This window comes from Triticum aestivum, chromosome 7A, assembly GCF_018294505.1.
Source record: "Triticum aestivum cultivar Chinese Spring chromosome 7A, IWGSC CS RefSeq v2.1, whole genome shotgun sequence".
Taxonomy (NCBI): domain Eukaryota; kingdom Viridiplantae; phylum Streptophyta; class Magnoliopsida; order Poales; family Poaceae; genus Triticum; species Triticum aestivum.
In genome coordinates this window covers 607,080,097-607,107,071 of record NC_057812.1, presented here as the reverse complement: position 1 = coordinate 607,107,071, position 26,975 = coordinate 607,080,097, and positions in this window count along the sequence as shown.

The following is a 26,975-nucleotide window of genomic DNA, read 5'->3' as shown; positions in this document are numbered from 1 at the left end:
AGGCAGACAAGTGCATTTTGGTCAGGAAGTAGAGGGTAGTGAACGTCAAGGGAGGTTGGACGACCTCGGATGACAGGCTCCATGGGGGAAGGAGGTGCAAGAAGCAGGTGCGGGGGGCTAGGGGCGTGCAGGAGGAAGGGGAGAGGGGTGCAGGCTGTGGGTGCAGAGGAGTTAGAGCATTGGAGGTGGACGGGATGACTAGTGCGTTGTTGGAGAAGGGTGTCCGCTCCGTACCGCTATAAGTAGTCGCGGAAGCATAAGGTGGAGGAGCAGAACCGTGTGATGGATTGCATTGGGAGGAGATATGGCCCACCTGACGGCAAGACCAGCACACTACAGGGTCACGGCAATCCTTTTTGCGGTGATCGAGCGACAAACATCGAAAACATCTACGATGCAAATCTTTAGGCTTTGAAAGGCCCTTTACTACATTGGGCGCAATGCGTCGTGCAGAGATCGCCTGATTCCGAGGAAGCAGGTTTGACAGCAGGGCGTGCAGGTAGGAATTATGACGGAGAATAGGTGTGTCATTAGGTTGGTTCTCGCGTCCAGCGTCAGCAGATCCCCGGCTAAGCGGATGTAATCTCTCCGCGTGCTGGAGGGGGGAGCGATCGAATTGGCGTGCATGCGCAGCTGTCAGCGGGTCCAAGGGATTGGCATGATTACGGCCGTGTTGGGCATGCAGCCATGCATGCTCCACTACAATGTGCCACGGGAAAACCGGAATAGAGGGATCCGGCTCATCGCGCGACGAGACAGGAGAGCGTTGCATGGTGCATGGGTGGGGGCCAAGCAGCGATGGAAGGGGTGGCCGTGCATGACTAGGAAGAATGCTACATGACGGTCCCTGGCAGCCAGAGGGCGGTCCGTCCGTTACGGAGAAGGACATGTCAAACGCTCCCCATCGCCAGACTCGCCTACGAACGATCTCCCATGCAATGCCGGCATGCGCAACTTGAAATTCAAACAGACCAACGGTCAACAGCCGCACCTAGAAGCCGGCCGGTTCGCCGCCGAACCAGTGGTGCAGCAGACGAACGACGAACGCCGGTGTGCAGAAAACCCCAACGGACAGCACCTCAGCCCAAAGAACGGTGGCCCGCCGGGGTCCGTCGATCACCGAGACGGTGTCGCAGCCGTATCGTTCGAGCATGCAGCTTTCAAACCTGACCCCCTCTTCGTCAGGCGGCTCCATGGCGCTCGCACAGCGAGCACCGGTGCGCCCAAGGCAGCGCAGGAGTTAGAGAACTAGCGCAAGGATCAGACAGAGAGAGGATCAAGAACCCTAAGATGCGCTAGACATTCGGGCAAAGATGAACAGACCTAGCTAATGCAAAGATGAACAGATCCTAACTAATGCAAGCAAGCAGAGCCACACTAGGAAGGGAAGCTAACGAGGAAAAAACGTAAGCTAGCGAGGAGCAGAAACGCAAGAGCCCTAAACCCTAACAAGAGCAAGCCAGGAGAAACAGTACAGCGGATCAAGTGAGCGGACCGTAGCTTTGCGAGGGCTTGGTGAGGTAGACAAGATGCAGCGTCAAGACAAGGAGCAAACCTGGCAGCCTCTCGGGTCGTCAACTGTACCTGGGAGAGCCAAGGAGAGGCAGATTAGGCCGCGACCGTATCATATCAGTTCATGGTTGAAATTATGGTCTCTCCTGAACATGTGATTTGTGAAATGTTTAGGAATGAATTGTTTTTGGATTTGTAAAGTACCTTGTTAGCTGCGGATTTATACTTTCTACGTAATTATTTGCAGAAACTTATAGTTCATCCTTAGTGAAATTCACTGTAATCCATCCCTTCAGGTTGGTACCAGTTTTGCTATTCAATATCTAGACCGTTTTCTATTGTGACATTTGTCAGATTTTTGTACTTGGCATGATTTGGTGCAAGGTGTAGAGCAGCATGATCAAGCATGGCTAAATATATTTGTAAGTAGAGAAGTTCGCAAGTCACGTGTCCAAGGAAGAGAGATAAGCTTTTTCTCTTTGTTGTACCAAGTAATTTAACTTCCCAATCCACTATATTATTGTGTACTGAACACAATCTGAAATAACCCTTTTTACAAGAAAAACATATACATACGTAATTATATGTATATATACCAGTGTAATTGTGTGAGATCAATTTGTAAGTGCTAATTGATGAAAGATGTAGCATTAGTAATATCCTTCTGATATGTGGTAAATGAGCATATTGTTGCTTGTAGATAGATTTTTTATGACTTCAACATGAGCCTTCCATCTCCTTGATGATGTGTTATCCCAAACTCATGCGAGTTCATATATCAGTTTTTATTTTCTAGAAGTAAATTTTGATATTGTGTAAGTTATGTATGCTTGGAACCCCATGCCCATGGAGAATTGTGCATTTCTTTTCTAAGACACTATTCATGACATAGACTCTTACCTACATGAACCAGCATAATTGTCAGAAATTTGTTTTAAAGAAGTATATCTTCATTTATCTAAATTAGTTTAGATACATGGCAGGGGAAATTCTACCTGACGCTCATTGTGTCATATAGTCGACGAAATGCACCATGTTGTGGGCTGGCCCATCATGCTCAGAGACGAGAATGGCCGCTCGAAGCGGAGCCGGAGATGACACAGTCAAATCAGATTTTGCTGCATTATATGGTCTCTTGGCAGTTTTAGTTTTCCCGTGAAAGATGGTATCAATTTGTTTATGTTGTATACTATTTCATTGTTGCGAGGCAACAGCCACTAGAACAAAATTTGTAATTTAGAATGTTTAGCGCTTAGTGGTCGTGAGTAGTTGTGTCTTAGTTTAAGGAATATGTGTCCTTGTTGCCACTTATGAAACAAATATTGCAGTTTAACACTTTTGTAAAAAAATCCTTTGCCTAAATACTACAGGCTCATTTTTTCTTCTTAATTTTCCTAAATATACTATTTACTGTTAGGCATGCAATACTAATTGTCTGATGTCTTTAATATCTTTTAGGTGAGAAGATAAATGAGGCGAGAGCTTAATAGAGCTAATATTGTTGGCGCATATGTTTTGAGCAAACAACTAAAAGAAGATATATGTGCTAGTGTGTTGAGCCTATTGGATTGAAGCCAAAGGATGAAGTGACTTATCGTCATACCTCCATTCCACAGATTGGGGATGTACAATGAAATTGTGGCATTGTCGTTCTTGCATTATTGATATTAAGGTTTGGCCAAAGTGACGTGTTTAATGTGTCACCATTTCTAGCGGAAAATGATGTGTGAGGTGAAGCCCATGTTAACTGAAGGGGAACGAAGACAAAGACGATAGCCATGGGTGTATTTGCTTTTGCCACATGCTCTCCGCCCCCTCAATATAGGACATGACGGACTATGCGAAAGCCGAGTAAGGAGAGCTATATGATTTTTTGCAAGGTGAAGATTGAGAAGAAAAGGTTTGACATAGAATAAGGGATTTATCTGTTCGAAGTTGTATGTTCGATTATTCTGGATGTGTACCTATCGAATATATGACATCAGTTTGATCAATGCCTCACTACATTCTTTCGTTGTCTCTTAGCAGTGCATTTACACGTCTTTTTGTGATTCTGTAGCGTAGCACAGGCATCTTACTAGTATCTGAAAACATGGTAAACTTGCCATGTTCAAAAAACACGGCAAAATTATATATGTTCAAAACATGGCAACCTTGTCCTGGCACTTTTTTATCCGAAAACATGGCAAACTTGCCATGGCAACTTTGACATGTTCAAAAACACGACAAAGTTATATATGTTCGAAAATATGGCAAAGTTGCCACGACAAACTTAAGATGTTTTCGGCAAATGTATTAATGGGGCATGGCAAAAATACCTTTATTCACAGCCAAAAGTGGGATTTCTTTTACGTTTTTCTTGCCATGGCAACTATACTTTTAATGACATGTCAAATTTTACTCTATTTATCTGAAATGGCAAATTTATTGTATAGAGCATGGCAATTTTAATCTAAATATGATGGAAAATTTACATTTCCAGAACACGATTTTTTTTAATATGTAGCATGGCAAATGTACTTGCGTAGCCATGTCAATTTTTCATTTATTTCCATGGCAAAATCACACCATTTTTGCCATGGCAAAATTTACTACATTTTTTACCATGTCACACTTTTAATGACATGTCAAAAAATACTTTATTTTTGTCATGGCAAATTTATTGTAAAGAGCATGGCAATTTTAGTTTAAATATGATGGCAAATTTACATTTTCCGGAATATGGCAAATTTTTACTATGCAACATGGTAAATATACTTGTGTTCCCATGGCAATTTTTAATTTACTTTACCATGGCAAAAATGACTCCATTTTGGCCATGGCAAAAATACTTTTATTCACATGGCAAATTTTAGTTTAATTTACCCTCTGAAATTTTTATTCATGCCAAATTTCTGTAATATAACTTTTTCATAATTATATGGTAGTTTTGTTCCTAGATATTTTTTCAGTGAGTCTTTTTCTTGGTCCAGTGCATTTTTTAGGTTCTTTTTGTGTTTTCTCTATTTTTATTATTGGGACAGAAGCAGTTTTGAGGCCTACAATATTGTAATTCTTTTGTTTTCTTCTTCTTGAAGGTAGTTGTGTTTCTGGACTAGTTCTATTGGGCTGGTCCGTTGGTGGGTAGGGAGCAGGTCTTTCGGATCGAATAGAAAGGTTTGTCACGGAGGGGCTGTTTTACCGAACAAAAGGTTCGGTTTGGGATAGCCCACGCCGAACGGTCGTTAGGGTATCTTCAGCCGCGCCCCCAACAGGCCACTTTTTCGGCGCCGGCGCTGAAAAAACGCTCCAGTCGCGCCCCAGGACGCCGAGAATCGCCGGTTCGAACCTTTTTCCCGTCTGGCGGTCACAGGTCGAACCCGGCGCGCTGGGAGCAGTTGGGGGCTCCGGCTCTAGGGAAAAGCATGCTTGGCCCACACCGACAGCGGAAAAGTTAAGGTTTTCTTCCCCCGACTCGCCTCGCACCCCCCGCGCCCTCGGCCACCACTAGCTATATCCCGGCGACGGCCGCCGCCCTACTCCGCTAGATAGCCATTCACCGCCGGAAAATAGCAGCGCTTCGCCGCGGCAGCCCCTCCCACAGTAGCTGGGCGTTTCCGGCCGCCGTTTCCGGTCGCGGAGGCGCGGTTTAACGGCGGGTGCACGCCCACCGAGCGCAAGGTGTTCGGCGTTTTGCCTGCCTCGGCGATGGACTCGGATGAGGAGAAAGAGCTCGCCGCGCTGCTGGAGGAGGAAGCCGCGGCAGACGTCCAGGAAGAAGAGCATCTCATGATGCTCGCCGCCCTCGGCCAGCTGCTGGCGAGCAATGAAAAACCGCGGCGAGGTGGCTCGGCGCTGGGGCGGATGAAAGCAAAGAACCGGCATCGTCTCCAAGACTACTGCATGCTCTACTCCGACTACTTCGTCGATGCTCCACTTCATGGCGAGAGAACATTTTGGCGCCGTTATCGGATGAGCCGAAAGCTCTTCCTCAGGATTGTGAATTCCATCCGGGAGTTCGACAACTACTTCAAGTGCAAGATGGATTGCACTGGCGCTCTTGGATTCACCTCCATCCAGAAGTGCACGACAGCGATGAGGATGCTTGCATATGGAGCTCCCAGTGATTCACTCGATGACTATGGGCGCATGGCCGAGTCCACCAGCATAGAGTGTTTCTACAAGTTTTGTCGGGTAGTGGTGGCAGTGTTTGGACCACAATACTTGAGAACACCCAATGTGGAAGACACTGCTCGGATCCTAGCCCAGAATGCAGCAAGAGGATTTCCTGGGATGTTTGGAAGCATCGACTGTATGCATTGGAAATGGAAGAATTGCCCAATTGGTTAGCAGGGGATGTACAAAGGCGCCAAAGGCGGTTGCAGTGTGGTGCTTGAGGCGGTAGCCACACAGGATCTTTGGATTTGGCACTCCTTCTTTGGTATGCCAGGAACTCACAATGACATCAACATGCTGCAGTGCTCTCCTGTTTTTGCCAAGCTCGTTGAGGGCCATTCTCCTCCGGTAAACTTCGAGATCAATGGGCACCAATACAACAAGGGGTACTACCTAGCAGATGGCATCTATCCGAGATGGTCGACATTTGTGAAGACGATCTCAAACCCTGCGGCAGGAGGCAAGAACGCCTGGTTTGCGAAAGTTCAGGAGGCTTGCAGGAAGGATGTCGAGTGGGCATTTGGTGTGCTCCAATCTCGATTCGCTGTTGTTCGGTACCCCGCTCAGACCTGGTCCAAAGATCAAATGTGGGAGATTATGACTTGTTGTGTCATCTTGCACAACATGATCATCAAGAGCGAGCAAGAAGACTCGGTGTTTGACACTGAACCATACTACAGGCAGGGTCCTCTAGCCAAAGTTGATCACCAGCTACCGGCAACTTGGATTGCCTATCTCAGTATGCGTCAGGAGATCCGAGACCCACAGGTGCATCATCAACTGCAGAAAGATCTGATTGAGCACCTATGGAGGCTCAAGGGGGACGCCGTGTGATGAAATATGAGTTTTTATTTGTTGAACTATATAATTTGTATTGAACTATTTGTTGTTGTACTATTTTGTTGAAGTATTTGATTTTTCTGTCATAAAATATGTGATAAGAAATAATTGTGTTGATAATTGAACATCGAGACACGGCGAAACCACGCCGAATATGGGCCTATTCTCGCCCATATGGGCCCTTTATTCGCCGAAATTGGGCTGCAAAGTGGGCCAATTTCGACGCCTGGGGGCGACGACTGGGCGTAAAACCGCCCCAGCGCCGATTGTATCGCCGAATCGTCCTCAGAAGGCGATTTTTATGCGTCCTAGGTGAGCCAACGGCTGGAGATGCCCTTAGTTATTGGGGTCAAAAAGAAAACCCCCCATCCGGACCACGCCGCCGGGGCAGTTTGCCGCCAGCCACCGCGCCCCACCTCTCCCCTGTTTCCCCTCCATGCCTAAGCGCCCGACGACCTCCGCCTCCACACTGCCGCCCCGCCATCTGTTTCCAGACGCGCCCGCGGACGGGCGGACCGGCGACCGCGGACGGAAGGACTGCCCTCTGTACCGCCGCCGGACCTCCGGCTCCACGCGCCGGCACCACCGCCTCGACCTGTGCCTCCCCGACCAGCTGAACGAGGTCGTCTGCCGGCGGAGTGGTGGACCGCCGGACCGCCGTGTCTGTACGTGCCGCCGGACCTCCGCCTCCGCCTGTGCCTCCCCGACCAGCTGAACGACGTTCGCTTTGGTTTTTCGTGGTATGGATCCCTCCCCTCTCCGCGTGTGCCTTCCGCTGTGTGCGTCCGTGTTCTCTACATTATGTGTTTGATGAATAACAAATTTCTGAAATTTTGCGATGAACGATATTCAGATTCGTTCGACAATTTTTTGTTTCATTGTTCCCATGTTCAATACCAGTGTCATCTACTATCAGTTATAAGCTTACTTCATAGAGTGCCATAGTTAAAACTGATGTGCAAACATATGTATTGGAGCACGGACTGCAGGAGGTCTTACTCTTACCAAAGTTTGTACTGCATGTGTATTTCAGTATTTCTTTACATTGTCGCTTACCAAAGCACCAGTTAGTGCCACATTGTCGCTTACCAAAGCACCAGTTAGTGCCACATTGTCGCTGACATCCACTGCTATCTCTCAATGCTTTATCTGCAGCCTAATCTTCAAGACATACAGAAGGCGCACATATTTGACTCAAGAATAAGGCGTTTGTCTGATTCAGGTATGTCTTGATTACCGGGTTCAGATATCTAAAAAAAACAAATGTGGCCACCGCTTATGGCATGAAAAACAAGGAAAAACAGAAGTTTAGACTATAGTTTTATTACCAATACATCTAAACAAAGATTCTAATGGTAAATATAGATATATATCAAACCTTGCTTCATTTACTGTGAACATCTTTGTTGATCGACCACTGAACTGTGCATGCAACAATCTGAAAAAGAGTTTTTTACCACTGAGATCGGTTTTAGTTTCTTCTCCTGTTCATGTGCAGAAAAAGGTTGTTCTTTGTATGTTGCAGTAAACTATGGTCTTATTCATCATTGGTTTAGTTGCAGAAAAACATTTTTTTTCATTCTCAATTGTAGCATCTTCTGGCATATATGGCACTAGCAAGCGTGCACGTGCAAATGCACGTCTCGACTAATATACAAATATATGTGAGAATTAACATGCATACAAAGATATTCTGGTTGCACTAAAAAATATTACAAATCAAGAAGACATTTTCAGGTAGCATCATATGCATAGAGCCAAAAATAAAAATATTATCTTAGTATTTTCTAATACGGCAAATCAATTCACATGCAACAGCCGGAATATTGTAGAGTAGACCGGATTTTTCATTAGTGGAATTTTTATTTAAAGGGAACATGATGGGATTTGTGAACGGCAGAGCACTTATCAATGAGGCGCGTTGTTAGGGGATTAACCCCTCACCTGCTGGTCTTGGGCGCATAGTTTCTCAAAAAAAAAAGATCGGCACACAGTATGACTAAGTTTTCAAGCTCCGCGCGGCAACCAGGGCTTCACCGAAGAAGTACTCTTCAGCACCCAGGGCTTGATCGAAGAAGGACCCTTCTGTGGCAACAACAACAACAAAGTCTTTAGTCCAAACAAGTTGGGGTAGGTTAGAGATGAAACCCATAAGATCCCGCGACCAACTCATGATCCCGTACATGGCTAGTTCTTTGATGATACTCCAATCCTTCAGATCTTTCTTTACGGACTCCTTCCATGTCAAATTCGATCTACCCATCCTCTTTTTACATTATTCGCACGCTTCAGCCCTCGCTATGTACCGAAGCTTCTGGAAGCCTGCACTGAATATGCCCAAACCATCTCAGACGATGTTGGGCAAGCTTCTCTTTAATTGGTGTTACCCCAAATCTATCTCGTATATCATCATTCCAGACTCGATTCTTCCTCGTGTGGCCACACATCCATCTCAACATGCGCATCTCTCCCACCCCTAACTGTTGAACATGTCGTCTTTTAGTCGGTCATCACTCAGTGTCGTACAACATTGCGGGTTGATCCGCGGTCCTTTAGAACTTGTGTTTTAGTTTTTGTGGCACTCTCTCGTCACAAAGAATGCTAGACGCTTGGCGCTACTTCATTCATCTGGCTTTAATTTGATGGTTCACATCTTCATTAATACCCTCATCCTTCTGTAGCATTGACCCCAAATATTGAAATGTGTCCTTCTAAGGCACTACCTTCCCATCAAGGCTAACCTCCTCCTGCTCGTGCCTAGTAGTACTGAAGCCGCACCTCATGTACTCAGTTTTAGTTCTACTAAACCTAAAACCTTTCGATTCCAAGGTTTATCTCCATAACTCTAACTTTTTATTGATCCTCGTATGACTATCGTCAACTCGCACCACATCATCTGCAAAAAGCATACACCATGGGGTATATCCTTGTATATCCCTTATGACCTCATCTATCACCAAAGCAAAAAAGATAAGGGCTCAAAGCTGACCCCTGATGCAGTCCTATCTTAATTGGGAAGTCAAGTGTCTCCATCAGTTGTTCGAACACTTGTCTCAACATTATCGTACATGTCCTTGATGAGGGTAATGTACTTTGCTGGGACTTTGTGTTTCTCCAAGGCCCACCACATGACATTCCACGGTATCTTACCATTGGCCTTCTCCAAGTCAATGAACACCATATGCAGGTCCTTCTTTTGCTCCTTGTATCTCTCCATACGTTGTCATACCACACTTGTCATTCTTGTTAAGCGGTTCTCAGTGACTGTCTCCCATAGCTTTATTGTATGACTCATTAGCTTAATTCCACAGTAATTAGTACAACTCTGAGCGCTCCCCTTGTTCTTGAAGATTGGTACTAATATACTCCGTCTCCATTCTTGTGGCATTTTGTTTGCCAGAAAAATGAGGTTGAAAAGATTGGTTAGCCATACTACCGCTATGTCCCCGAGGCCTTTCCACACCTCAATGGGATACAATCAGGGCCCATCGCTTTGCATCCTTTCATCCTTTTTAAAGCTTCCTTGACCTCAAACTCCTAGATTTGCCGCACAAAACACGTGTTGGTATCATCAAAGGAGTCGTCCAGTTTAATGGTAGAACTCTCATTCTCCCCATTGAACAGCTTGTCGAAGTTCTCCCGTCATTTATGCTCAATCTCCTCGTTCTTCACCAGGAGTTTGTCTGCTTCGTCCTTGATGCATTTGACTTGGTCAACATCCCCCGTTTTCCGATCTCGGATCTTGGCCATCTTATAGATGTCCCTTTCGCCTTCCTTCGTGCCTAACCGCTGGTAGAGCTCTTCATACGCCCGACCCCTCACTTCACTGACAGATTGCTTTGGGGCCTTCTTCATCATCTTGTACTTCTCTATGTTGTCTGCACTCCTATCCAGGTATAGGCATCTGAAACAATTTTTCTCCTTAATAGCCTTCTGGACATCATCATTCCACCACCAGGTATCCTTAGCTTCGCTTCTACTTCCCATGGACACTCCAAACTCCTCTGAGGCCACCTTATAAATGCAAGTCACCATCTTCGTCCACATATTGTCTGCATCCCCTCCTTCCTCCCAAGGGCCCTCCTTAATGACCCTCTCCTGAACATCTGAGCTACCTCCCCTTGAGCTTCCACCACTTCATTCTAGCGACTTTGACACGCTTATCCCGCTGGACACAAATCTGAAAGCGAAAGTTGACAACTACCAGCTTATGTTGAGGGACAACACTCTCTCCAGGTATCACCTTACAATATAGGCACACACGCATATCTTATCTTCTCGAGAGGATGAAATCAATCTGGCTAGAGTGTTAACCACTACTAAAAGTCACTAGATGTGATTCTCTCTTTTTAAAGAGGGTGTTACCTATGATCATGTCGTAGGCTAGAGCAAAGCTTGAGAAATCTTCTCCTTCTTGATTCATGATGCCATAGCCAAAGTCCCCATGCACCCCTTCAAAACTTGTGTTAGATGTACCCACGTGGTTATCTTGGTCTCCTCCTATGAAGAGCTTCTCGCCAATCGATACACTCCTAACCAAGTCCTCCAGACCTTCCTAGAACTCCCTCTTAGTGTTCTCATTGTGGCCTACTTTCGGGGCAAACACACTGATAACATTGAGAACTAAGTCCCAACTACCAGCTCGACCAGGATAATCCTGTCCCCATGTCTCTTGACATCTACCACTCCATACTTGAGGCTCTTGTTGATCAAGATGCTTACGCCATTTCTGTTTGCAGCCATCCCCGTGTACCACAACTTGAAGCCGGTATCCTCCACCTCCTTCGCCTTCTGTTCCCTTCATTTGGTTTCTTGGACGCAAAGGATATCACACCTCTCCTCACAGATGCATCAACTAGCTATCTAAGCTTCCCCGTCAGAGACCCTACGTTCCAGCTACCTAAGCGGATCCTCGTAGGCTCGGCTAGCTTCCTTACCCTTCGCACTCGTCGAGTCAAATGCGAAGACCCTTGCTCATTTTCCACTATATCCGAGCGCCGATGTAGCGCGCCACTAAGGATGCGACGACCTGGTCCTCGCTCACTTCCCACTGTATCAGATGAAGATACGGCGCGCCACCGGGGGGGTGGTGACGGCCCAGCCCTTGCCTATTTAGCACCACACCTTGGTTCTGATGTGGCGCGCTGCTGAGAGGGTTACGCCCCAACAAAAATATTTTAGGTTTGATCTCCATAAGAGCGGCTAAGTTTTTACGTTGGATCGCCAAGCCTATCACAACCCTCCTCCTTTACCCGGGCTTGGGACCAGCTATGTTGTTGTGGCAGCCTTGCCTGAAGTTTTATAATTTCTGGTCGTCCATCTTCTGTTTATTTGTTTGCGGTTCTTTAGTCTGTTCGACGAGCTCGTGTAGCTTGTCGTTGACCTCTTTGTACTGCGCCCACTAAAGCAACACCAATCTCTTAATGTTGTCCCCAATAGAGGTGTCATAAAGCACGTCCTTCCTAACATGTGAGACAAACATAAATAGATTTAGTGGGACATAAGAGAACAATGCACTTGCAAAATAAAATGTATGTAGTTGAAGAGTTACTGTCTAAATCACGGCACGTCGGGCCATCAGAGGGTGTCGGGCAGTGTTCGAATATGAGTGGATGTGTCCGTCCCAAGAAGGGACCCTGACATATACATTCATAGATACTTAATATAGCGACAAGAAAAATCATATGCATAATAAAATCAAAGTAATAAACTTACTCGATGTATGATTAACCTCCATGTCGGAAGCCTCAAGAATAGCATTGTTGTATTCTGCTTGTTGGAGATCTTCCTTGTATAAATTAAGTGTCTTTCCAAAAATTCTGGGAAATATTATATTGTAATTGTTAGCAACTATTGATATTTCTCTCATGCCATCTACGGCATAGCAATCTATCTGAAAAGGCCCGACATACATGACCACGCCCAAGATATCTACAAAAAGGAAGTTGTTTTGATTGATCGTTACCTCAAGATAATGTTTAGAGCAAGATTGCTAATTATTAGAAATAATACCGGTGAGCGAGCCATTGTCTAGATCAAATATATCCATCTGCATTAATAATGTGAACAAAATATTTTAAGCAAGTTGATTGGAATCATGCTCTACACACCTACAACTAAATGATTGTATGTTCATTGTACGTTCAGTGACCAAATGCTGAAAGACCCATAACACGATCTCGTGCGATATTACCTTTGAACCGTAGGCGTTGTGAGCACATCGTAGTGGGGAAGGTGTATTCATGCTTGATGGTAGTGATAAACTCGCACTACATTTTTTCGTTTTATAGATGTAGGTGACAGGCTATGATCAATCATTTGATCGACGAACTCGCGCTATAAGTTTGGGAGTGTGGACTGGCGTTACAGTTTTGGACCATGAACAACATCAACATCCAAGAAAGTAGCTCTTTCTTTCAGATGAGGGGCGTCCGTGGAATTAGCTAGAGCGGCGGCTGATCGGTGCCTTCTCACCCCTTATCTGAAAGAAAGAGCTATTTTCTTGGATGTTGACATTGTGCATGGTCCAAAACTGTAGCGTGAGTCCACACTTCCAAACTTATAGCGCGAGTCCGGTCGCTCCGAGGATTGATCATAGCCTGTCACCTACGTATATAAAACAGCAAAAATTCTAGGGCGAGTGCATCACTACCATCAAGCACGAAGACACCTTCTCCACTATGATCTACTCACAGCGCCTACGGTTCAGGGATAATGTCACACGAGACCCTGTTCTGGATCTTTCATCATTTGGTCATTGAACGTGCACTCATTTAGTTGTAGGTGTGTAGAGCATGATTCCGATCAACTTGCTAAAAAATCTTTTGTCCACATTATTAATGTAGATGGATGTTTTTGATTAGACAGTGCCTCGCTCATCAGTATTATTTCTAATTTAATTTGCATTCTTGCTCTAAGCATTATCTTGAACTAACGATCAATCAAACTGACTACCCTTTTTTTAGATGTCTCGGGCGTGGTCATGTATGTCGAGCCTCTTCAGATAGTTTGCTATGTCATAGATGGCATGAGAGAAATAGCAATAGCTGCTAGCAATTACAATATAATTTGTACCAGAATTTTTGGAAAGACACTTAATTTATACGAGGAACATCTCCAACAAGCAGAGTACACCAATGTTGTTTTTGAGGCCTCCGACATGGAGGTTGATCATACATGGAGTAAGTTTATTACTTTGATTTTATTATACATCTAATATTTCTTGCCGCTATTTCAAGTATCTATGAATGTATATATCAGGGTCCCTTCTTGGGACGGACGCATGCACACTCACATTCGAACATTGCCCGACACCCTCTGATGGCCCGACGTGATGTGATTTAAACGGTGGCTCTTCAACTACATACATTTCATTTCGCAAGTGGATTATTCTATTATGTCCTGCTAAATCTATTTATGTGTTGTCTCACATGTTAGGAAAGACGTGCATCGTGACACCTCTATTGGGGACAACGTTAAGAGGTTGGTCCTGCTTTTGTGGGAGTAGTATAAAGAGGTCAGCGACAAGCTACGCGAGCGTGTCGAACTGGCTGAAGAACCAAAAGCATATAAACAAAAGACGGACGAGCCAAAAATTATAAAACTTTAGGCTAGACTGCCATAGAAGAGTCCTTCGATCAGGCCCTGGGGGTGCTTCTTTGGTGAAGCCCTGGTTACCGCGCGGAGATTGAAAACTTAGTCCTAATGTGTGCCTATTTTTCTTTGAGAAACTATGCGCCCAAGACCAGCAACTGAGGGGTTAAACCCCTAACAATGCACCTCACTAAGAAGTGCTCCGCCATTCACAAATTCCATCATGTCCCCTCAAAATGAAAATTCCACAAATAAAAAATTTGGTCTATCCTACAACATTCCGGCTATTGCATGTGAATTGATTAACCATATTAGAAAATAATAAGATAATATTGTATTTTTGGCTCTATGCATATTATGGTACCTGAAAATGTCTTCTTGATTTTTAATATTTTTAGTGCAACCAGAATATCTTTCTATGCATGTTAATTCTCACATCTATTTGTATATTAGTCGAGACGTGCATTTGCATACATGCTTACTAGTTTGAAGAAAGGCATGAAGTTTTCGAGCTTGCATGAGTTGAAGGTGTGGTCCGACCATTTCGAGACTCCTCGTCATATCCGTGATCACATCCGGAACTCCGAACAACCTTCGGTATATCAAAACACATAAACTCATAATATCGATCGTCATCAAATGTTAAGCGTGCGGACTTTACGGGTTAAGAACTATGTAGACATGACCGAGACTCATCTCTGGTCAATAACCAATAGTGAAACATGGATGCTCATATTAGCTCACACATATTCTACGAAGATCTTTATCGGTCAATCCGCATAACATCAAACGTTGTTCCCTTTGTCATCGGTATGTTACTTGCCCGAGATTCGACCGTCGGTATCATCATACCTAGTTCAATCTCGTTACCGGCAAGTCTCTTTACTCGTCCGTAATGCAACATCCCGCAACTAACTCATTAGTCACATTGCTTGCAAGGCTTATAGTGATGTGCATTACCGAGAGGGTCCAAAGATACCTCTCCGATACATAGAGTGACAAATCCTAACCTCGATCTATGCCAACTCAATAAACACCATTGAAGACACATGTAGAGTATCTTTATAGTCACCCAGTTACGTTGTGATGTTTGATAGCACATTAAGTGTTCCTCCGGTATTCTGGAGTTGCATAATATCATAGTGATAGGAACATGTATAAGTCATGAAGAAAGCAATAGCAATAAACTAAATGATCATAGTGCTAAGCTAACGGATGTGTCAAGTCAATCACATCATTCTCTAATGATGTGATCCCATTCATCAAATGCATACTAGAGACACTCTGTTTGTCTATGTATTCACACATGTACTAAGTTTCCGGTTAATACAATTCTAGCATGAATAATAAACATTTATCATGATATAAGGAAATATAAATAACAACTTTATTATTGCCTCTAGGGCATATTTCCTTCATTCTCCCACTTACACTAGTGTCAATAATATAGTTCACATTGCCATGTGATTTAACACCAATAGTTCACATCTTTATGTGATTAGTTCACATCTCTATGTGACTAATACCCAAAGAATTTACTAGAGTCAATAATCTAGTTCACATCGCTATGTGATTAACACCCAAAGAGTGATCATGTTTTGCTTGTAAGAAAAGTTTAGTCAACGGGTCTACCACATTCAGAGCCGTATGTATTTTTGCAAATTTTCTATGTCTACAATGCTCTGCACGGAGCTACTTTAACTAATCGCTTCCACTTTCAATATGTATCTAGATCGGGACTTAGAGTCAAAGCTTGCATTGACGTAATTCCTTACGACGAACTCTTTGTCACCTCCATAACCGAGAAACATTTCCTTATTCCACTAAGGATAATTTTGACCGTTGTTCAATGATCCACTCCTGGATCACTATTGTACCCTCTTGCCAAACTCATGATGAGGTACATAATAGGTATGATATACAGCATAGCATACTTTATAGAACCTATGACTGAGCCATAGGGAATGATTTTTCATTCTCTTTCTATTTTCTACCGTGGTCGGGTTTTTGAGTCTTTACTCGACTTCACACCTTGCAACACAGGCAAGAACTCCTTCTTTGACTGTTCCATTTTGAACTATTTCAAAAACTTGTCAAGATGTGTACTCATTGAAAAAATTTATAAAGTGTCTTGCTCTATCTCTATAGATCTTGATGCTCAATATGTAAGCAGCTTCACCAAGGTCTTTCTTTGAAAAACTCCTTTCAAACACTTCTTTATACTTTCCAGAAAATTCTATATTATTTTCGATCAACAATATGTCATTCACATATACTTATCAGAAATGTTGTAGTGCTCCCACTCACTTTCTTATAAATACAGACTTCACCGCAAGTCTGTATAAAATTATATGCTTTGATCAACTCATAAAAATGTATATTCCAACTCCAAGATGTTTGCATCAGTCCATAAATAGATCACTGGAGCTTGCACACTTTGTTAACACATTTAGGATCGACAAAACCTTCTGGTTGCATTATATACAACCCCTTTTTAAATAAATTCATTAAGTAATGTAGTTTTGATATCCATTTGCCAGATTTCATAAAATGCGGCAACTGCTAACATGATTCGGACAGACTTTTAAGCATCAATACGAGTGAGAAAATCTCATCATAGTCAACACCTTCACTTGTCGAAAATCTTTTGCGACAATTCAAGCTTTGTAGATAGTAACACTACTATCAGCGTCCGTCTTCCTCTTGAAAATCCATTTATTCTGAATGACTCACCGATCATCGAGCAAGGCAATCAAAGTCCATACTTTGTTCTCATACATGGATCCCATCTCAGATTTCACGGCCTTAAGCAATTTCACGGAATCTGGGCTCATCATCGCTTCCTCATAGTTCGTAGGTTCGTCATGATCTAGTAACATGACTTCCAGAACAGGATTACCGTACCACTCTGATGCAGAACGTACTCTGGTTGATCTGCGAGGTTCGGTAGTAACTTGATCTGAAGTTTCATGATCATCATCATTAACTTCCTCACTAATTGGTGTAGGCATCACTAGAATTGATTTATGTGATGAACTACTTTCCAATTCGGGAGAAAGTACAATTACCTCATCAAGTTCTACTTTCCTTCCACTCACTTCTTTCGAGAGAAACTCCTTCTCTACAAAGGATCCATTCTTAGCAACAAAGATCTTGTCTTGGATCTATGATAGAAGGTGTACCCAAGCGTTTCTTTTGGGTATCCTATGAAGACGCATTTCTCCGATTTGGGTTTGAACTTATCAGGCTGAAACTTTTTCACATAAGCATCGCAACCCCAAACTTTAATAAACGACAGTCTAGGTTTTTTTTACTAAACCACAGTTCATACGGTGTTGTCTCAACGGATATTTAGACGGTGCCCTATTTAACATGAATGCAACTGTCTCTAATGCATAACCCCAAAATGATAGCGGTAAATCGGTAAGAGACATCATGGATCGCACCATATCTAATAAAGTACGATTACAATGTTTGGACACACCATTACGATGTGGTGTTCCAGGTGGCGTGAGTTGCAAAACTATTCCACATTGTTTCAAATGAAGACCAAACTCATAACTCAAATATTCACCTCCACGATCAGATCGTAGAAATTTTATTTTCTTGTTACGATGATTTTCCACTTCACTCTGAAATTCTTTGAACTTTTCAAATGTTTCAGACTTATGTTTCATCAAGTAGATATACCCATATCTGCTCAAATCATCTATGAAGGTCAGAAAATAACGATACCCGCTGCGAGCCTCAACACTCATCGGATCACATACATCAGTATGTATTATTTCCAATAAGTCAGTTGCTTGCTCCATTGTTTCAGAGAATGGAGTCATCTTGCCCATGAGGCATGGTTCGCAAGCATCAAATGATTCATAATCAAGTGATTCCAAAAGCCCATCAGCATGGAATTTCTGCATGCGCTTTACACCAATATGACCTAAACGGCAGTGCCACATATAAGTTGCACTATCATTATTAACTTTGCATCTTTTGGCTTCAATATTATGAATATATGTATCACTACGATCGAGATTCAATAAACCATTTATATTGAGTGTATGACCATAGAAGGTTTTATTCATGTAAATAGAACAACAATTATTCTTTGACTTGAATAAATAACCATATTGCAATAAACATGATCCAATCATATTTATGCTCAACGCAGACACCAAATAACATTTATTTTAGGTTCAACACTAATCCCGAAGGTAAAGGGAGTGTGCGATGGTGATTTTATCAACCTTGGAATCACTTCCAACTCACATCATCACCTCGCCCTTAACTAGTCTCTGTTTATTTTGCAACTCCCGTTTCAAGTTACTACTCTTAGCAATTGAACCAGTATCAAATACTGAGGGGTTGCTATAAACACTAGTAAAGTACACATCAATAACATGTATATCAAATATACATTTATTCACTTTGAAATCCTTCTTATCCGCCAAGTATCTAGGGCAGTTCCACTTCAAGTGACCATTTCCGTTGTAATAGAAGCACTCAGTTTCAGGCTTGGGTCTAGTTTTGGGCTTCTTCATGGGAGTGGTAATTTGCTTGCAATTCTTCTTGAAGTTCCCTTTCTTTCCCTTGCCCTTTTACTTGAAACTAGTGGTCTTGTCAACCATCAACACTTGATGCTTTCTTGATTTCTACCTTCACTGATTTCAGCATCGCGAAGAGCTCGGGAATCATTTTCGTCATCCCTTACATATTATAGTTCATCACGAGGTTCCAGTAACTTGGCGATAGTGACTAGAGAACTCTGTCAATCATTATCTTATCTGGAAGAAGTCCCACTTGATTCAAGCGATTGCAGTACCCAGACATTCTGAGCACATGCTCACTGGTTGAGCTATTCTCCTCCATCTTATAGGCAAAGTACTTGTCAGAGGTCTCATACCTCTCGACTCGGGCATGAGTCTGAAATACCAATTTCAGCTCTTGGAACATCTTATATGCTCCGTGGCGTTCAAAACGGTTTTTGAAGTCCTGGTTCTAAGCCGTAAAACATGGCGCACTAAACTATCAAGTAGTCATCATACCGAGCTTGCCAAATGTTCATAATGTCTGCATCTGCTCCTACAATAGGTCCGTCACCTAGCGATGCATCAAGGACATAATTCTCCTGTGCAGCATTGAGGATAATCCTCAGATCACGGAGCTAGTACGCATCATTTCTACTAACATCTTTCAACATAGTTTTCTCTAGAAACATATCATAAATAAAACGGGGAAGCTATACGTGAGCAATTGATGTACAACATAGATATGCAAATACTATCAGGATTAAGTTCATGATAAATTTAAGTTCAATTAATCATATTACTTAAGAACTCCCACTTAGATAGACACCCCTCTAATCATCTAAGTGATCACGTGATCCATATCAACTAAATTATGTCCGATCATCACGTGAGATGGAGTAGCTTTCAATGGTGGACATCATTATGTTGATCATATCTACTATATGATTCACGCTCAACCTTTCGGTCTCAGCGTTCCGAGTCCATATCTGCATATGCTAGGCTCGTCAAGTTTAACCCGGGTATTCTGCATGTGCAAAACTGGCTTGCACCCGTTGTATGTGAACGTAGAGTTTATCACATCCGATCATCACGTGATGTCTCGGCACGACGAACTGTTGCAACGGTGCATACTCGGGGAGAACACTTATACCTTGAAATTTTAGTAAGGGATCATCTCATAATGCTACCGTCGTACTAAGCAAAATAGGATGCATAAAAGATAAACATCACATGCAATCAAAATATGTGACATGATATGGCCATCATCATCATGTGCCTTTGATCTCCATCTCCAAAGTACTGTCATGATCTCCATCGTTACCGGCATGACACCATGATCTTCATCATCTTGATCTTTATCAACGTGTCATCACATGGCCGTCTCGCCAACTATTGCTATCGCATAGCGAAAAAGTAAAGCAATTATATGGCGCTTGCATCTTATGCAATAAAGAGACAACCATAAGGCTCCTGCCAGTTGCCGATAACTTTAACAAAACATGATCATCTTATACAACAATTTATATCTCATCACGTCTTGACCATATCACATCACAACATGCCCTACAAAAACAAGTTAGACGTCCTTTACTTTGTTGTTGCAAGTTTTACTAGGCTCCTACGGGTTTAGCAAGAACCGTTCTTACCTACGGCATAAAAACCACAACGTGGTATAGTGATTGTTTTTTGATCTTCAGAAAGAACCCTGTTCATTGAATCCAATTCAACTAAAGTTGGAGAAACAGACACCCGCCAGCCACCTGTGTGCAAAGCACGTCGGTAGAACCAGTCTCATGAACACGGTCATGTAATGTCGGTCCGGGCTGCTTCATCCAACAATACCGCCGAATCAAGAAACAACTAGTGACGGCAAGCAATATGTATATACTCACGCCCACAACTCCTTTGTGTTCTACTCGTGCATATAACATCTACGCATAGACCTGGCTCGGATGCCACCGTTGGGGAACGCAGTATTTCAAAAAAATTACCTACGATCACGCAAGATCTATCTAGGAGATGCATAGCAACGAGAGGGGACAGTGTGTCCACGTACCCTCGTAGACCGAAAACGGAAGCGTTATGAAACGCGGTTGATGTAGTCGAACGTCTTCGCGATCCAACTGATCAAGTACCGAACGCACGGCACCTCCGCAATCTGCACACGTTCAGCTCGGTGACGTCCCTCATACTCTTGACCCAGTTGAGGCCGAGGGAGAGTTTTGTCAGCACGGCGGCGTGATGACGGTGATGATGAAGTTACCGACGCAGGGCTTCGCCTAAGCACTACAACGATATGATCGAGGTGGAATTCTGTGGAGGGGGCACCGCACACGGCTAAACAATTAACTTTTATGTGTTCTAGGGTGCCCCCCTCCCCGCGTATATAAAGGAGGGAGGGGGAGGCCGGCCGGCCCTCATAGGCGCACCAAGGGGGGAGGAATCCTCCTCCTAGTAGGAGTAGGACTCCCCCCTTTCCTAGTCCTACTAGGAGAAGAAGGAAGGAGGGGCGCCGCCCCTCCCCCTAGTCCAATTCGAACCATTTTTGATCAACGAGCTAGTTAAGTAGAGGTATACTAGTGACACTCTGTTTGTCTATGTATTCACACATGTACTAAGTTTTCGGTTAATACAATTCTAGCATGAATAATAAACATTTATCATGATATAATGAAATATAAATAACAACTTTATTATTGCCTGTAGGGCATATTTCCTTCACTAGGAGCCCAAGTGGGACTCATCCCACTTGGGGCGCCCCTAGGCCGACCTCCTCCCCTTTGTGTCCTTTATATACGGGGGTGGGGCGCCTTTAACACACATCAATTGTTCCTAGCCGTGTGCGGAGCCCCCCTCGACAGTTTGCTCCTCTGGTCATATTATCGTAGTGCTTAGGCGAAGTCCTGCACGGATCACTTCACCATCACCACGCCGTCGTGCTGACGAAACTCTCCCTCGATACTTTGTTGGATCAAGAGCTCGAGGGACATCATCGGGCTGAACGTGTGCAGAACTCAGAGGTGCCGTACGTTCGGTGCTTGATCGGTTGAATCTAGAAGACGTTTCACTACATCAACCGCGTTAAGCTTCCGCTTCCGCTTTCGGTCTACGAGGGTACGTGGACACACTCTCCCCCTCTTGTTGCTATGCATCTTCTAGATAGATCTTGTGTGATCATAGGCATTTTTTTAATTGCATGCTACGTTCCCCAACAATATTGATTGCAAGCAGAGAGCAGGCGGGAATACAAAAGTGGTGTTCCGGGAGTGTGCATCTCGGGACAGACTAGCGGCATATATAAGGAGCTCATTGGTGCTCGCGCTCACATGAGCACTTTTCGTGACTTCTCTACCGAAGGAAATATGCCCTAGAGGCAATAATAAAGTTGTTATTTTATATCTCCTTATATCATGATAAATGTTTATTATTCATGCTAGAATTGTATTAATCGTAAACTTGATACATGTGTGAATACATAGACAAAACAAAGTGTCCCTAGTATGCTTCTACTAGACTAGCTCGTTAATCAAAGATGGTTAAGTTTCCTGACCATAGGCATGTGTTGTCATTTGATGAACGTGATCACATCATTAGAAGAATGATGCGATGGACAAGACCCATCCCTTAGCTTAGCATAATGTTCGTTAAGTTTTATCGTATTGCTTTCTTCATGACCTATACATATTTCTCTCACTATGAGATTATGTAACTCCCGAATACTAAAGGAACACCTTGTGTGCTATCGAACGTCACAACGTAACTGGGTGATTATAAAGATGCTCTATAGGTGTCTCCGAAGGTGTTTGTTGGGTTGGCATAGATCAAGATTAGGATTTGTCACTCCGTGTATCAGAGAGGTATGTTTGGGCCCTCTCGGTAATGCACATCATAAGAAGCCTTACAAACAATGTGACTAATGAGTTATTTGCGGGATGATGCATTACGGAACGAGTAAAGAGACTTGCCGGTAACGAGATTGAACTAGGTATGAAGATACCGACGATCGAATCTCGGGCAAATAACATACCGATGACAAAGGGAATAACGTATGTTGTCATTATGGTTTGACCGATAAAGATCTTGGTAGAATATGTAGGAACCAATATGAGCATCCAGGTTCCGCTGTTGGTTATTGATCAGAGAGGTGTCTCGGTCATGTCTACATAGTTCTTGAACCCGTAGGGTCCGCACGCTTAATGTTCGATGACGATTTTGTATTATATGAGTTATGTGATTTGGTGACTGAATGTTGTTCGGAGTCCCGGATGAGATCACGGACATGACGAGGAGTCTCGAAATGGTCAAGAGGTAAAGATTCATATATAGGATGATACTTTTCGGACGCCAGAAGTGTTCTGGGGGTACCGGGTACGTATCGGGTCACCGGAAGGGGTTCCGGACAACCCCCGGCAAGCTATATGGGCCTAATGGTCCAAGAGTTGGACAGACCATCCTCAAAAGGAGCTGATGCGCCCCCTATAGGATGAATAGGAGGAGAAGGGAAGGAAGGGAAGGGAGAAGGAAAGAGGAGGATTCGGCCTCCCCCTTTCCTTCCCCTCCCCCTGTCTTTCCTTCCCCCTCCGATGGATATGGAAGGGGGGAGGCCGACTTGGAGGAGGCGCCCAAGTAGGATTACTTCTACTTGGGGCGCCCCTTGCAGCCCCTTTCCCTCTCCCACCTATATATATGTGGGGGGGGGGCACCGCTAGAACACACAAGATTGATTTCTAGCCGTGTGCGGCGCCCCCCTCCACAGTTTATGCCTTCGGTCATATTGTCGTAGTGCTTAGGCGAAGCCCTGTGCGGATCACTTCACCTTCACCGTCACCACGCCGTCGTGCTGATGAAACTCTCCCTCGACACTTTGCTGGATCAAGAGTTCGAGGGACGTCATCGAGCTGAACGTGTGCAGAACTCGAAGGTGCCGTACATTCGGTACTTGATCGGTTGGAACGAGAAGAATTCGACTACATCAACCGCGTTGTCAAAACGCTTCCGCTTTCGGTCTACGAGGGTATGTGGACACACTCTCCCCCTCTCGTTGCTATGCATCTCCTTGATAAATCTTGCGTGAGCATAGATTTTTTTTTTGAAATTGCATGTTACGTTCCCCAACATCTACTTCTCGTATTCATATGTCCTCCACGATCTCACGGGAGGGGGCGAGCGTCGTGGATCTACAAGCCCATGTGTTGTGACAGACGACAGGGAGCAACACCTAGCCGCCATGGAGATACAAGAGGACCAGAAGCAGTTGTTTGGCCTCGATCCTCCCACTAGTACATAAACCCCTTATTAGTGACGTTCGATAGTACCTACTAGTAGCATCGAGGTGACACACTGCTAGTAAGAGGTCGCTGGTAAGTACTTACTAGCAGCGTGTCAAGCGAACACTACTAGTCATAATATATCGGCAGCGTGTAGTCGGCACGCTGCTAGTGGCTAAACTAACAACCGCGTGCGACTCGCGCGCTGCTGAGTTCAGCCGAATTGGTGGCGTCTATTTCACTACTGCACTCTGCTAACTTTGATTCATGTTTGTGGCATTTGCATTTCTTTATGTTAGGCAATATTTTGTGCCCAATTTTGCAACCATTGCATCATATCTATGAGGCAAAAGCCTCCTTAGGCTGCAATGGCAGCAAGCTGAAGTGGACGACGACATGACAGTCAAACCCGAACAACTTGTCAAGTTTCTAGTCAAAACCATCTCCACGTCGGACGAAAACTACCCTAAACGGCTTGAGGGACTGAAGTTATCCGGTTTGAGAAGTTGAGATCCTAAGTTTTGCTGATTTTGAAGTCGAGGAACAATTTTTGTACTTTTGATAGAGGCGAGGGACAAAAAATATACTCCTCACTACATTTATTTTGTACGGTTTATCTCTCATTCACCATTGCATTTGTGACCACTATTTATTTTGTGAATCATCACATAAATTCTCATCATCACTTTTCATAAGGTGCTCGTGTTGTTATCTTATTTTGCTTGTCGCCTATATATATATATATATCATGCAAAATCTCCTCGCGGAACAAAAGATGCAGGTTCATATTTATATCGAGTTACCATTTCTTCATTTGGAATATGGTCGCAAAAATTCAGAAATTCTGCATATTTGGACATTAGGGCCTCTCCAATATAGTTTTAATATATCTTTTATCTATGTGTATTAATTGGAAATATCTATAACAATACCTTACCTCTTTGCATCATAGCTTGTTCTTTCTATCCTACCCACAATATTGTTCCTCCATTTATTATATAACATAAGTGAAACAACTTTAATACATACTCGACATCTATGTTTCATAATTCACCACCATGTACTATCGTATCTACAACATCATTTTACTTCTTTCATACGATACCTAGCACATGTAGTGCTACCCGATATCATGAATGTACTGGACATTTTCATTCTTCCAAACTTACCATTTCCTTGTTAGTACAGGCAGTTTTGAAATGCATCAATGATTGGATTCGTTCTATCTAAGCTTGTCTTCGTCCCAGTCAAAAATCCATTTTTAAAAATCTCTATTTATGGAATTTGTGAAGTATTTATGAATATATTCTTATTTGCAATCTTGGAACGTACTTATATTTAGTTATCGAATAGAAAATGGTTGTATCTAGTATCTAGTACTGGTACCAAATCAATAATTGACTGATGAAATCAGCAGTGATGTCATCAGTTGCAATTTAGAATGCCAATAAGAACAGGGTTTCACTACTATTGCCTACCAACACGTGCGGACAGGCTTGCTCCGATTTGGTCTTCGTTTGATCTGCAGTGTGAGCTATTTTTATGCGACGTGTCAAGGTGTTCTGCATGTAACAATATTTGTATGTAACACCTACATATTTAAATCTCAACGTGGCGTGTAGCACCACTTGGACTTGGCAGCATCTCGATCTCTCCTCCACTCCATTGTCAAACTGATTGAGTGTGAGCAGATATTCTAGAGTAGGAGGAGCATCGATAGCTTCGCCCTCGTAGATGGTACGTATTTCTGAATGATAATAGCATTCACTCCCTCCGTTTCCAAATATTTGTCTTTTTAGGTATTTCAAATGGAAACAACATACGGATGTATGTAGACATATTTTAAAGTATAGATTCATTTATTTTGCTCCGTATGTAGTCACTTGTTGAAATCTCTAAAAAGACAAATATTTAAAAATGGAGGGAGTACAACCAGTCTTCTCAAATCCTCCTTAAATGTATGTGGATATGCCCATTCAGTGATGAGATAGGAGACATTAAAAAAAAATGACCCCATCAAATCCCTTGTATCATACCTATATGTCCGAACTATCCGTAAACTCTCATATCGAGACCAAATGTAAGGCTTGTGGACGCGTTCAGTTAGCCCGTCACGTAGGATGCCCCCTTCCCTCTTCTCCCAACCACATTTTTTTCTTTCTCTCTTTTCATCTCGAACAATCACATGCAAGTGACCGGCATGTAAGTTGGAAACTATGAAGCATGGCTACATGCACAGATAAATAGGGGCTGAAAACAAACACGTGTATACACTGATCGGGCGCATCCACGAACTTTTAGGGGACCTTACTTATTTTTTTAGAGAAAAGGCTTGACACCCGACTTTATAAATAAAGCCAATCACCACAAGTATCATACAGGAGCAGAGTATGCAGAAAGGAGTTAGCAAGAAGGCAACCAAGCAGGGTTGCAAAGTGCGGTACAGCCACTAGGGCAAAAGCCACATAGGCCAAGGCAGCAATAGAAAACTAAGCATTACTGAGCTGGGGAAGCTTGAGAAGGCACGACATGATGACCAAGGCTAATGGCAGTCGTGCGGATCTTGGAAATGAGGGAATTGAAAGCATCCACGTCGCCAACTTTAAACAGAGGCGCCCATAGCTGTAAGAAAGCAATCATTTTAAACGGGTAATCAAAACATTTGTTAGGGAAAAAATGCTCAATAGTAAATTTATTCCTGGTCATCCATAAGCTCCAGCTTAATGCCGCAAGAAGACCCAGAAGATCATACGCCCCTGCCCCAACAGGTTGCGGGAGAGCTCAAATAAGTCGTTAAAGCCTTGGGGATTCCAAGTGCACGTAAGCCAAGAGCGAACGCAGCTCCACCCAAACCGAGCCAGGGTGCAGTTGAAGAGAATGTGTTCCATGTCTTTCACCACTCCACAAAGGGTGCAAGCCGGGTTAGCATTGCCATGCCGTTTAATGATTTGGTCACTAGCCGGAAGTTTGCGTCTAATAGCCTGCCAAAGAAAAATCGGAATTTTCAGAGGAATCCGGGCTTGCCACAGCCCTTTGAAGCGGTCATCAGACCTACCAGGGATAACTCTGTTATAAAGGGATT